The following is a 12,052-nucleotide window of genomic DNA, read 5'->3' on the forward strand; positions in this document are numbered from 1 at the left end:
GACTTGCTTGGTTAGCTTAATACAATAGATATATCTCAGGCATTTCTATTTTTCCAGTGGTGATACATTGTAGATGAAAAGTCACTGAATTGACTGGGAAGAATCTGACCCCCTCCTTTGTGCAATGACCAGAGGCAGGAGCTGACCTCTAGGCCACGGAAGGCAGAGTTCATAGGTCATCTCCCTGCTCACCCCTTCACAGCGTAGGATTAGCCTGTTGTTCAGGCTGTGTGAAGCACGGGCATGGCTGGTGTCAACCTCTGGGATGTGTCTGTCCCTTCACTCCTCTTTACTCCCCAAAACCAAGAAATTTGGCCTGTGCCCCTTTGTTCTCAGCCCCTGCCACCTATGGTCGTGTGTGTCAGGTCCTTTCTCAGTCTCCTGAAGAAATGTGATATAATTTCTCTTAATTTCTCCTTTATCCTGTCATTCCTAGAAATAATGACACGTAGCCCTTTGTTTATTACAACTTTAGAGTATGTGTGATCTGTATATGTGTGTGTTTTAGTTGATAATCACAGAGAAGCACACGATGTAATAAAAGTTGAACTGATAATTAGCAACTTATTAGAAATAGGCCTTTAAAAGCACTAATAATCATTTAAATTCTTTTTTCTTTTTTTTTTTTTTTGAGGAAGATTAACCTTGAGCTAACATCTGCTGCCCATCCTCCTCTTTTTGCTGAGAAAGACTGGCCCTGAGCTAACATCCGTGCCCATCTTCCTCCACTTTATGTGTGGGACGCCTACCACAGCATGGCTTGCCAAGCGGTGCCAGGTGTGCACTTAACCGCTGTGCCACCGGGCCGGCCGCTAAATTGTTTTCTTTTAAAAAAGGCCAGAAGTGGACTCTTTCGTCCTTGATTCTGACCTAGGAAGATGATTCTCAGAAAGACCTTTGTGTCCTTCTGTTCTCAGAGCAGGGCTGTGTGGAAGAACCCACTTCACTGTTGTGTGAGGAGAATTTGATGATGGTTAGAGCAGCTGCGGTAAAGGATTTGAAGTTCTCTTAGGGACATTTGTCTTCCATTGTCTGTTGTGCTGTAGCCACAATTATACTCCCATTGGCAGCCTTTCCATGGCAGCTTCTTGATCCAGACTTGTAGACGCAAGATTTATTCTAAAAGTTATGCAAAGTACTGGTGGAACAGTCGCTCCCATTTTTCATTGTCATGCTGCCTTTAAGAATGAGCTTTGCATGGTATCGTAGGAAATAAAAGAAAACCTAGGAAGACCGTAGGTAATTTTCTTACCTAAAAGAATACCAGGGCGTCTGCGAATGCATTGGGAAAAGAAGATGCCATTTCATTTATTGAAATTTGGAATTCGCTTTCCAGAAGCTTAGAGCATGAAGGGTAATCTGGGATTTAGTTTGAGTTGTGTTTTCATGATATTCAGAGCATAATGATATTCAGTAACACTTGGGTGCCTTCTAGTAAAGACAAGCATCTCTGTTTTGATGCATTTTCTTTGTTTCGCCTCTGTTTTGCTGCTATGTAGATAAATTTGAAAGCCTGGACCGGTGACCGCGTGTAACCAAATAGTCTGCTAATGGCCCCTCCTTTGTTAGGGACATTTAAAAGTGGTTTCGTATTAATTGACTAGTCATTGTGAGTGAATACTCAGTTCTAACATAACGTTTCTAAAGCGGTTTTCTTGCTCATTCCAGAAAAAAAAAACCCAGTCTTGTTTACTACCTGCTTGGGTTTATTCAGCAAAAAAAATCAAGTAGCATCTTGGGTGACGGCAGGTAAATTCTAATGGCCCAAGCAGTCAAAGTAAATATCTCAAAAGTAAATAGGCAGGAATCCTGGTTTCTATACTTGAGCTCCGTGGACCTGCTGGATGAATAGCATCATATAACTAGCCTGGATTCTAATGCCACTGACAGCAAAATGAGCATTGTCACTACCAGCATTTGTGTATTAAGGTCTCAGGGCGAAAGTCCTGGACCTTGTACATTTCTTTAAAAGTTAACTGTCTTCTGATTCTTTGTGATAGATTTTGGCTTTCGGCTAAATAGATTTCACAGCTTTGAACTGTGAAAGTTTGCAAGACCTCAACAGCAGTAGTTCCCTAGAAAGCTGTTTTTTACATTATATTTAACTTGCAATGATTAGGGGGCATTTCCAACCTGTTTTCCTTCTCTGAGGCAGCAGTGTGACTCCAGCCCGGAGCTCAGACTTTCGAGCTAGCACAGAAGTGTACAAACTGAGGGCAGTGGAGGGGGCGGGGGGGGGGGGGGGGGGCCGTGGGGAAGGGCGGGTTAGAACCAGGTGTTTCTAAGAATGTCCACTTCTAAAAACTCAGAAGTTGAGAAAGCTGGCTTTTTATGCACATGCAGTTTCTGTCAAGGCTCTCTCAGTAGATGCACTAGGTTTTACAAAATTCGTATCTGAAAATCGGTCTCTGAAAAATTATCCTGCAGATATTCCAGTAGCACTCAGCCAGGAGCTGGAGGCATCTTTACTTTTCCTTTACTGTTGTTCGCGTTTCTCAGTTTACTCTTTGAGTTTTTGGCGACTGCTCTACGGGTCCCTTCCATGGCTCGTCTCCCCCAGAAGACCACCCTTGGCCCACCTCTGCAGTGGTAACCACCTGGGAAGTGGGGAGTGGGAGCCAAGCCAGGGTGTGAGACACACAGTCTCACGCAGTTTGATTCAAAGCCAAAGCACAATTGGATTATGTCAAAAAGGGAAAAGGTGCCACGTGCGTTTGCCGTGTTTCTTCACAGAGCAGGCCAATTTAAATATAGCCTACTACCACAACTTGTCCGGATTAAAATAGCCCAGAACAAGTGGCAAATGGCAGGGACTGGGGCTGTTTGCCAAGAGAGGGCTAAGGGACGGGAAAAACGGGTCTTTGAGATGGATTGTACAGGCTCAGATGACCCCGGCAGAAGGGACACCCCCGATCCTGCTTCGTAACTTAAATTTCAGGTCGACGTCAGTCCCCAGAGTGTAAAAGACAAGACTGGTGAAAATACTCTGAAGATTAGAAGGCTGTTTCAAAAACTGAATAAAATGGGCCATATTATTATTTTAAAATTAAACCCTGGTTACTGAATTCTAGTTTCATGATTTCCCGTTAAGAGTCCAGGACGATACCACTGCAATTAGGTCTCCCAGACGCAGGAGACATTTTAACCCATGAATTGAATTACATAATAACCCTGTGATAAAGCCGTGCTTGACCCAGGAGCCTGGTGCTGTCCATAGGGAAACTATAATTTAAAAGTAGGAGCAGCCCTTACTTAACTAGTTCCCAGGGCAGTGTTACTAGTCAGTACAAGAGTTTTAGCTAAGATTTGGGTTAAATTAGTCATTCCTGAAATTTTTTGTTTGTTTGTTTTTTAGTTTTTTTTAATTCCAACTCTGTCATGTTCCCTGGGATGCGACAAAACCAAAAACATTTTATTAGAGGATAACAAATAGAGTCAAATATTTGCCCCAAATGAGAACAAAGAAAAACACCTTCAGATACTCATAATAGTGGTTAACATTTGTTGGTGCAGATATATATTTCAATCAGATATAATATGTACATATTAAAGTGTGTGTATATTATATATTTACATATACTTTTTTATTCTTCCCCCAAAATTCAGTCAGATTAAACCTACCACACAAGCATGTAGTACTACTTTAAAAATTTTTAATGATACAAAGGATTCATTATCTTATAAAATTGAAATTGATAGTTACAACTGATAGCTACTTCTAAGACTATAAAGCCAATTAAGAAAATAATCATCCTAGGTCTTGGGGCTGGCCTGGTGGCACAGCCAGTAAGTTCGCACACCCCGCTTCGGTGGCCGGGGGTTTGCTGGTTCAGATCCTGAGCGCGGACCTATGCACCGCTTGTCAAGCCATTCTGTGGCAGGCGTCCCACATATAAAGTAGAGGAAGATGGCCACAGATGGTAGCTCAGGGCCAGTCTTCCTCAGCAAAAAGAGGAGGATTGGCAGCAGATGTTAGCTCAGGGCTAATCTCCCTCAAAAGAAAATAAAAATAAATATAAATCATCCTTTCCATTATATTTAGAATGAAAAATATTTGCTTCAAAAATTAATTTCAGACTTTCAGAGCTAAGGTTGATAAGCTATTTTCTGGAATTAGGCTGGCACCATGGAAAAGAGATTTTGACAGGTAGCTTGCAAGAAGTTTTTATCGTGTTAAAATATGTCACTGATGGTGACTTTTTATAGTGTCTCAGAGCCCAGGGTACGACAGAGGCCTCTGTCTCAGACCAGCATCAGACCTTTTCACTTCACTTTGCCAGGCAAGATCACTTGTTTGAGCTGCTGTTCCTATGACATCTCAGAAAAACATTGCAGAGAAATCTCATATTTACAATTGACTGTTGCCAGCAGAGGTCATCTGCCAGAGAGAAATTTAAGGGGAAAGAAGCTCTAATTTCACCACCAGAGTGGCAGAGGGGTCAGAGGAGGATGGCGATGCATGCAGTATAAATACGACAAGCAGCAAAAGAAAAAAAAATGAGCATGACATTTACATTTAAGTAGAATTTTGGGTACCAGAGTAGCAGATAATTTAAAAGCATTTCTGGACATTTGTGAGTCATTAAGTTTGTCGAGGTTTTATTTGGGGTAGAAAACATTAGGAGATGATCATGAAATGAGGATTTGGACAGCAAGGGGTAGATGTCAGGAGAGGGAGGCCAGGGGTGATTGTTTAGGGAACAAAAATTGAAGAATGGTCTGAAACCTGGAGAAGCGTCAATAGGAAGACAAGGAGGAGCGGGACATCCATAACATTCGTAAGAGCTCCTAACAGCATTGATGCGAGTAGCAAGCGGCTCACCGGCCTCCAGCCTCCTTGTCTTGGATACAAAGAGACTTCTTAACTCTCCTCCTTACTCTGTGGAACAATTGCCATTTCCAGGGCATTGCCGTTGGTCCCTGGAAGATGCCCTGTCTACGGGACCGTGGAGTCCACACGAGCTCCTAAAGGATGGAGGCCTCTGCAGACTGGACTTGTTCTGGAATCATTGACTCTTCCAGGCCTCTCCTTTCCTTGATGTCCCTCAGGTTTTCAGGGTAACCGGTCAACCCAAAGATACTCCTTGTGAAGCTGTAAAAGAGCATTCTGTGCTCCACTTTATTCATGCCAGAACAAAACGAAGCATGTGAAGTATCAGTCTCCATTGTGTCCACTGCGAGATTATTTGGATCCAGAATTATAAGTACATTTTACTGGTTTCTGCCACAGCCCTGCAGAACCTCTCATAGCTACAGGGTTCTCTGCCTTAAGTGCAAGGGGATTTTTCACATTCCTACTACAGAGAGGACACAGTGGCCATAAGGCAAGGGCACATCCTTTTTGTCGCCAAGTCTGCTGTCATTTCGGTAGATACCACGATTGTATTGAAAAGGAAGGAAGAACTGTTTTCCAGTATTCCTGCCTGTGGCTAAAACGTAGCCCATTCAGGAAATCTAATTTGGAAAGTGTAGTCCAGTGCTCTGGGCTAAACCTGGAGACCTCTAGAGCAGCCGTCCCAAACCAGCGAGGCAGAGGGGAGGCCCTGGACCTCCGTGCTGACACTGGGCACCTCTCATCGGGGAGGAGCAGGCGTTGGGGTTTGGCAGGTAGCTCTTGCTGCCCCTGCAGAGTTCCATCTAACTTTCCCCCAGGTGCAAGACAGCACTTCGGAGATTTTGAATTCTTGGGCCTCAAGAGAAATCCTTATCTTAGTACAAATCACATCCTAAATTTTCCCATTGTTTTGGGGACATGCAGCATTCCCTCCGTGCCTGGAATTCTTCTTGAGATTCCTAGGACTCGATCTGGATCTCAGATTGCTGAGGAGATTCTGCTTGGGTTAATGCATCTGTCACTAAGGAATGGCGTCCAAGAAGGCAGACCCTGCATTCCCCAGGGGCTACAGCAGGGCCCCGTCCATCCTACCAACAGGCATGCCATCCTAGGCCCTGGAGTCAATTCCACCGTGAAAAAAATTAAAGGTTAAAAGTTCATCAAAATGTGTCTAGAGTAGATACCCGGGCAGACAGCAGGCTCCTAGTCAAGAATGGTCCAACAATTAAAAGCACCATAAGGATGTACTATTGAAGGAGGTCACTCATGATCTGTCAGAACCATAAGGAAAATATTCCTATTATTTGAGCCAGAATTTAACATGATTCTTTTACTTACTTTATTTGAATCCTGCTTTGCATTTCTACCGCCATCTCTAATGAAGGAGAAATATACATTTGTATCTCAGTGTACACGTATTCATTTTCAAAACTGTCTTTGCCCCCCAAATGGTACCAAGGGTTACTTTTATTTAAAGGTACTAAACAGAAAACCAGTCACCTTGCTTTGTATATGTGTTTCTGCCTCCATTTTTCTCAGTGTCTTTGGATAAGCTATTATTTTATCTGTGGAGTATTGGGATGAAAAATTTCTGTTCTAAGTTTAACACAGCAAGTGCCTAAAACAGGTCAAATCACAACAGAAATTTTTTGAGAGTCTCATGAGGAAAAAGAAGAAAACTTTTTAAGAATTCAGGAAGAACTGGATGATCTTCTGATACTCCTTCTAAAGTTGGAGGCGTTAATTACTAATTTGGTGATTTGAGGAAGGCACTATGAGTTGGATGAATCTGTAGTATTTTTAACACCACCTAAACATGTTCCTGCTGAAGAATAACCTTGATGAAAACTAAATCTCTCCTGTAGTCTGCAGTAAGATGTTTTTTTCTAAGCTGTGTTCTTTCATTTGAAAGTCAGCCAAAACTGACTAAAAAGAATATATGTACCAGCCCAGTGTCATAGCGGCAGCCCAGGGTTCACAGGATCAGATCCCAGGTGCAGACCTACACACAGCTCATCAAGCCATGCTGTGGTGCCATCCCATATGCAAAGTAGAGGAAGACTGGCACAGATGTTAGCTCAGGGCCACTCTTCCTCACCAAAAAAAAATATGTAAATATATATATATATATATGAGAGAAGAAAGCTCAAAATTTGCATTTTTCAATGGGAGTCATAAATCTATTAAAATAAAGAACTGAATGGAGAAATGAGGGCAATTGATTCAAAGAGAAACATGAATATAAGAAGATAGAACTGAGGAGATGAATGAATTTTTATAGAAGAAAAATGTGTAAATAGAAGATGAAATAATAACGATGTTTGCTAAAGCAAAATCTAGAAGATAATAATACGAAAATCTCTTTTTCACAACGTAGTCACCCTGCTTTGCCCTAAAGGTTAGGAGACCCGGGTTTTGCCCTTTCGTCTCCCACTGAATTGCTGTGTGACTTTGAATATATATATTCCTTCGTCTCTCTGAGTCTCAAATCCCTAGAGAAGGGACAGTAATTGCCTGACCCCAAGGGACCATGTGGGTTCTCGGAGGCCCTTCCACTTCTCAGTGTGTTTTCTGATCTGTCTGTTAAGGCAGGATTCTCAAGAGCCACTTCCTCAAAACCAGAAGGCTCACGTAAATCAGAGCACATCCTTTGTGTTTGTTTGATTGTTGTCACCAATGTCTGTGGCAGCAGAAGACTGAAGATTTAAAGTAAAAATAGTCAAGGTCTTCTTAGGTGAACTATTGAATGATTCCTTGTCACGGACCAGACGTGAAATAAATGGAGTAACTGAATTCCAGTTCCTACGAGGAAGCGTGACGTGAACGAGACTAGTGTGCTGAGAGAAGGGCTACCTCCCCGCTACTTTGGCATTCGTCCCAAGGCGGTCCTCTCAGACACTCTCCAACCTTTACGATGATAGAGCTCAAGATGCAGAATGGTTTTGCATAGTCAGTGCCAAGCAAATTCTTGTTCCTACTGTTCAGCATCAAATGCTCAATAGAGGAATAGATCCCTTTATCGTTCACATTGTTGCTATTTAGCATATCTAGACAGAACAAAGTGAATTGGGAAAGTAGTAGATTTGGGAATTTTAGAGAGACTTTTTAGTTAATATAAAATAGAAAATGGATGTTTTATTACCTAAGAGAATGTGCTTCAAAGAGTTCAAGCAGGAGTTTTAAAAGGCTTTATGTGATTTTTAAGGAGTGAATGATGTATGCTTAATTTTTTTTAAATGTGTAAGTATTTTTAAGTGGGATAGTGTGAGGACCACACAGTGTGCATTTGCAGCAGTAAGTGGAGATTAGGTCTGCTGTGATCCAGGCGCTGGGTTACTTTGTCACTGAGCTGAACACTGCTAGCTGCCATTATGTGTTTTGACCATTAAATAGTCTTAAATTGCTCTAATTCTTAGTCACGCTTTAATTTGTACCCATGATGGACCATTGGTAAAGGACAAGAAGCATAACACTGATGTGGAAGTAAAAACAGCATTGGGCTGAGAATTCTCGTTGTTACCCAGAAGTCTTCTCAGGTTCTGAAGGTTGCAGCATTCTTACAGGCATATCCAGCTATTACGGCACTAAAAAGAAGAGAAGTCATGATTGTACGTAGTTTTATTTTATAGAATAAGCATCCACTTTAACATAATTTGACCCACCTTTGTTGCCAAAGCCTACTAGCTAATAATTTAAACTGAAGATGTACCCTTTAGTAGTCAGCCAGATGTGGTCAAAATGAGGCAGTTTCTATAAAATTTGCTATAAGAAAGACAAATGCCTATTTAATCAATGAAAAAGCTCCTAAAACGATAATAATAGCCTGCATTTACGTGATTTTACAGTTACCAGATTCTGGTCACTTTTTTCACTTGATCCTAACTTGACCCATTCTATTTCCTCCGATCCAAAGTCCATCGTTGTCTCTGTGCCCTTCTGCCCTACCCAAAGCTCTGTGGTGGGTGCATCCCCGTCCTCCTTGCTCAAGCCTCTACTTTGCATCAAGGCCACCTTTTACCTTCCCCACTTCTCCCAGAAGAGAGCACCCCACTAGAGAGAGAGGCAGAATCATGTAGCCCTGAAGGTGGGTCTTCCTGGTCTTACTCAGCAATTCCAGTATCCTTTCTTCTGTTCCATAGAACTTTTGTGTAGTTCTGATTCCAGATCTTTACCTTCTTAAGCCCCCAGATTATCCCTACCAGCGCTAAATTTCAGCAGAAGACTAATAATGGCCATTTATCAACTAAATACCCTAAGTTAGTACTGAGTACTTCCTATGAATCAGTTCTGATCCAGAACAACTCCATAAGGTAATATCATCCCCATTTTACAGGTAAGGAAATTGAGTCTAAAGGGACACAAATACTGTGTGATAACTGGGGTTTGACCCAGCTCCGTCTAGTTCCAAAGCCACAGCCCTCTCCGTCTCTTTCAAGCTTAGGATCCTTCAGATAACTTAGAACATGAGATCAAGCCATCACTGTTCTTACATTTTGTCCTGTTTCCTGTCTTTCGCCTTATCCAGGATCCAATTCCCACAGTTGTCACCTTCTCAGGCTTCCTCTCTAAGCATCTTTCTTCCCACCTTCCCACAGGAACAGCTCTTATTTTCTTAAGATTAGAGTAAAATGTCTTTTCCCTTGACCCAGCTAATCCTTCTGGTTACTGTCCAAATTTCCTCCTTCCTTTCTGGGTCAGAAGCCTCCAGCACGTGGCCCACACCTGCTTCCTCTACTTCCTCCGTCCGTTTCCTCAGCAGCCCCCTTCCTCTGGCTTCCGCAGTGGCCTTCTTGTTAGAACTGCCCTCTCAAAGGTCCTCATCAAATTCAGCAGCCTCTCTGCAGCCCTCGCCTTTGTCCAGCACACGGCAGGGTTGACAGAGCATCCTTTCCTCAGATTCCCACTGCGCTTATTTCAGTGACTGTGTGTAAATCAGCCAATCAGTGCAGCTGCACCAGGGAAGAGACAGACTCAGATCTGGCCCACTTAACTCCCAAGAGGGGCACGGGCTTCATCCAAGAACAGGAGGAACTCTGAATACTTCTATTGAAAGTTCCCCTTCCACCTGGATGCTGCCGCCTCTCAGTTTACGTATTTCCTTCACCAGGTCGCTCAGACGCTCGTCTCCATCCTCAGCTCTTTGGTTTTTTGACTCATTTATTTGATGAGTTCATCCACCTTTCGTGAACTCGTCTTCTGTGACTGTGATGTCCACATTCCTGTCTCCAACTTTGACCTTCCCTTTGCATTGCAGCCCTGCGTTTCCAACTGTAAATGCCTGTGTCGTGTAAAGTCCTACTTGTCTAAAACCGATCTCGTCATCACCTTCAAACACTCTCCCCATCCCACCTGCGCAGTTTCTGTCTGTAGTAAAGCTGTTCATCTGGATACCAAGTTAGAAATCTTAGGGGTATCTTTTCTGTTTCTCTCCTTACCGGTATTTATTCATCTCACCAATATTTGTTGAGGACCGCTTCCATGCCAGGCTTTTTGTTAGGAGCTGGCATGGAGGCTGCCCTCGTGTGTCAAAGTTCTGACAGTTCCTCCCTTAAGGGGTCCATCCATTATTCCTTTTCTTATGCCGTTCCTCAGCTTAGACACTTAGTGGGCCACGGCTGGGGTTCTGAAGCAGCCTCTCATCTGAGTCCCGACTTTTGGTCTTTTCGCCTCACTTCATCTGGACGCATAGGATGCTCTATAAATATTGTACATCAGGTGATTTTTTTTTTTAATTGTTAATTGTTGTAAAATATTCATTACATAAAATTTACCATCTTAACTATTGTTAAGTGTACAGTTCAGAGTAAGTGGGTTCGTGTCGTTGTGCAGCCCATCTCCAGAACTTTTTCATCTTGCAAAACTAAAACTCTATACCCGTTGAATACCACCTCCTCATCCCCTCTCCCCCCAGCCCCTGACAACCAGCTTTTGCTTTCTGCTTCTATGAATCTGACTGCTCTAGGTACCTCGTATGAATGACGTCATACAATATTTGTCCTTTAGAGGCTGTCTTGTTTCACTTAGCATAAATCCTCAAAGTTCATCCATGCCATAGCATATGTCAGAATTTCCTTCCTTTTTAAGGTTGCATAATATTCCCTGCATGTGTAGACCACGTTTTGTTTATCCATTCATTCGGTGATGGACACTTGGCTCGTTTCCACCTTTTGGCTATCGTGCATAATGCTGCTGTGAACATGGGTGTACAGATCTCTCTCTGAAACTCTGCTTTCAATTCTGTTGGTATATACCCGGGAGTAGAATTGGTGAATCATTTGGTAATTCTATTTTTAATTTTGGGGGGAACCATTGTATGTTTTCTACAGCAGCTGAACCATTTTACATTCCCACCAGCAGTGCACAAGGTTTCCAATCCTCACCAACGCTTATTTCTTTTTTTTTGATAGTAACCATCCTAATGGGTGTGAGATGTGGTGTCTCGTCGTGGTTTTGGTTTTCATTTCCCTTATTATTAGTGATGTTGAGCATCTTTTCATGAGCTTTTGGCCACTTGCATATCCTCTTTGCAGAAATGTCTATTCAAGCCCTTTGCCCTTTTTTTTTTTTTTGAGGAAGATTAGCCCTGAGCTAACATCTGCCACCACTCCTCCACTTTTTTTGCTGAGGAAGACTGGCCCTGAGCTAATATCCATGCCCATCTTCCTCCACTTTATATGTGGGACACCTACTACAGCATGGATTGCCAAGCGGTGCTATGTCTGCACCTGGGATCCAAACTGGCCAACCCCGGGCCGCCAAAGCGGGATGTGCACACTTAACTGCTGCACCACCAGGCCAGCCCCCCCTTTGCCATTTTTTAATTGGGTTTTTTGTTGTTACTGAGTTGTAAGAGTTTTTCATACATTCTGGACAGTAAACCATTATCAGATACATGATCAGCAAGTATTTTCTCTCATTCATTGAGTTTCAGGTGATTATATTTTAAAGAGAAGTTTTAATCTTATTTAGTGGTAATGTTTTCCAACTTCAGAATGACTCTCATGGAAAATGACTTTTCTTTTAAAAATTATTTCGGGAATAAAACATCCCTTAAATTTTTTTTTACATCAGATTTTTCTTAGTGAATAAATTACACAGGAAGGTAAATTGTGGATAAATTTTATAAAATTCAGAATAAAGTAGAAGGTAGCCAATTATTTGGCATATTCCAACTGAGGATTATAAATGTACTTTAGACCTGGCCTGTGAATATAGCCT

The 12,052-nt window shown here is 42.3% G+C and overlaps 1 protein-coding gene and 1 long non-coding RNA gene across 7 annotated transcripts in view; one reads left to right on the forward strand and one right to left on the reverse strand.

Annotated features, from left to right (window-relative positions):
- The window catches only part of JPH1 (junctophilin 1), a 76,666-nt gene that overhangs the window by 40,290 nt on the left and 24,324 nt on the right, over positions 1-12,052 (forward strand). The window lies entirely within an intron of this gene.
- On the reverse strand, positions 8,241-8,961 carry LOC106780970 (uncharacterized). Its single transcript, XR_001377434.3, has 2 exons — positions 8,853-8,961; positions 8,241-8,418 (listed from the first exon to the last, which is right to left on the reverse strand). It is a non-coding gene; the product is annotated as an uncharacterized lncRNA (long non-coding RNA).

The sequence above is a fragment of the Equus caballus genome, chromosome 9 (genome assembly GCF_041296265.1).
Source record: "Equus caballus isolate H_3958 breed thoroughbred chromosome 9, TB-T2T, whole genome shotgun sequence".
NCBI classification, from domain to species: domain Eukaryota; kingdom Metazoa; phylum Chordata; class Mammalia; order Perissodactyla; family Equidae; genus Equus; species Equus caballus.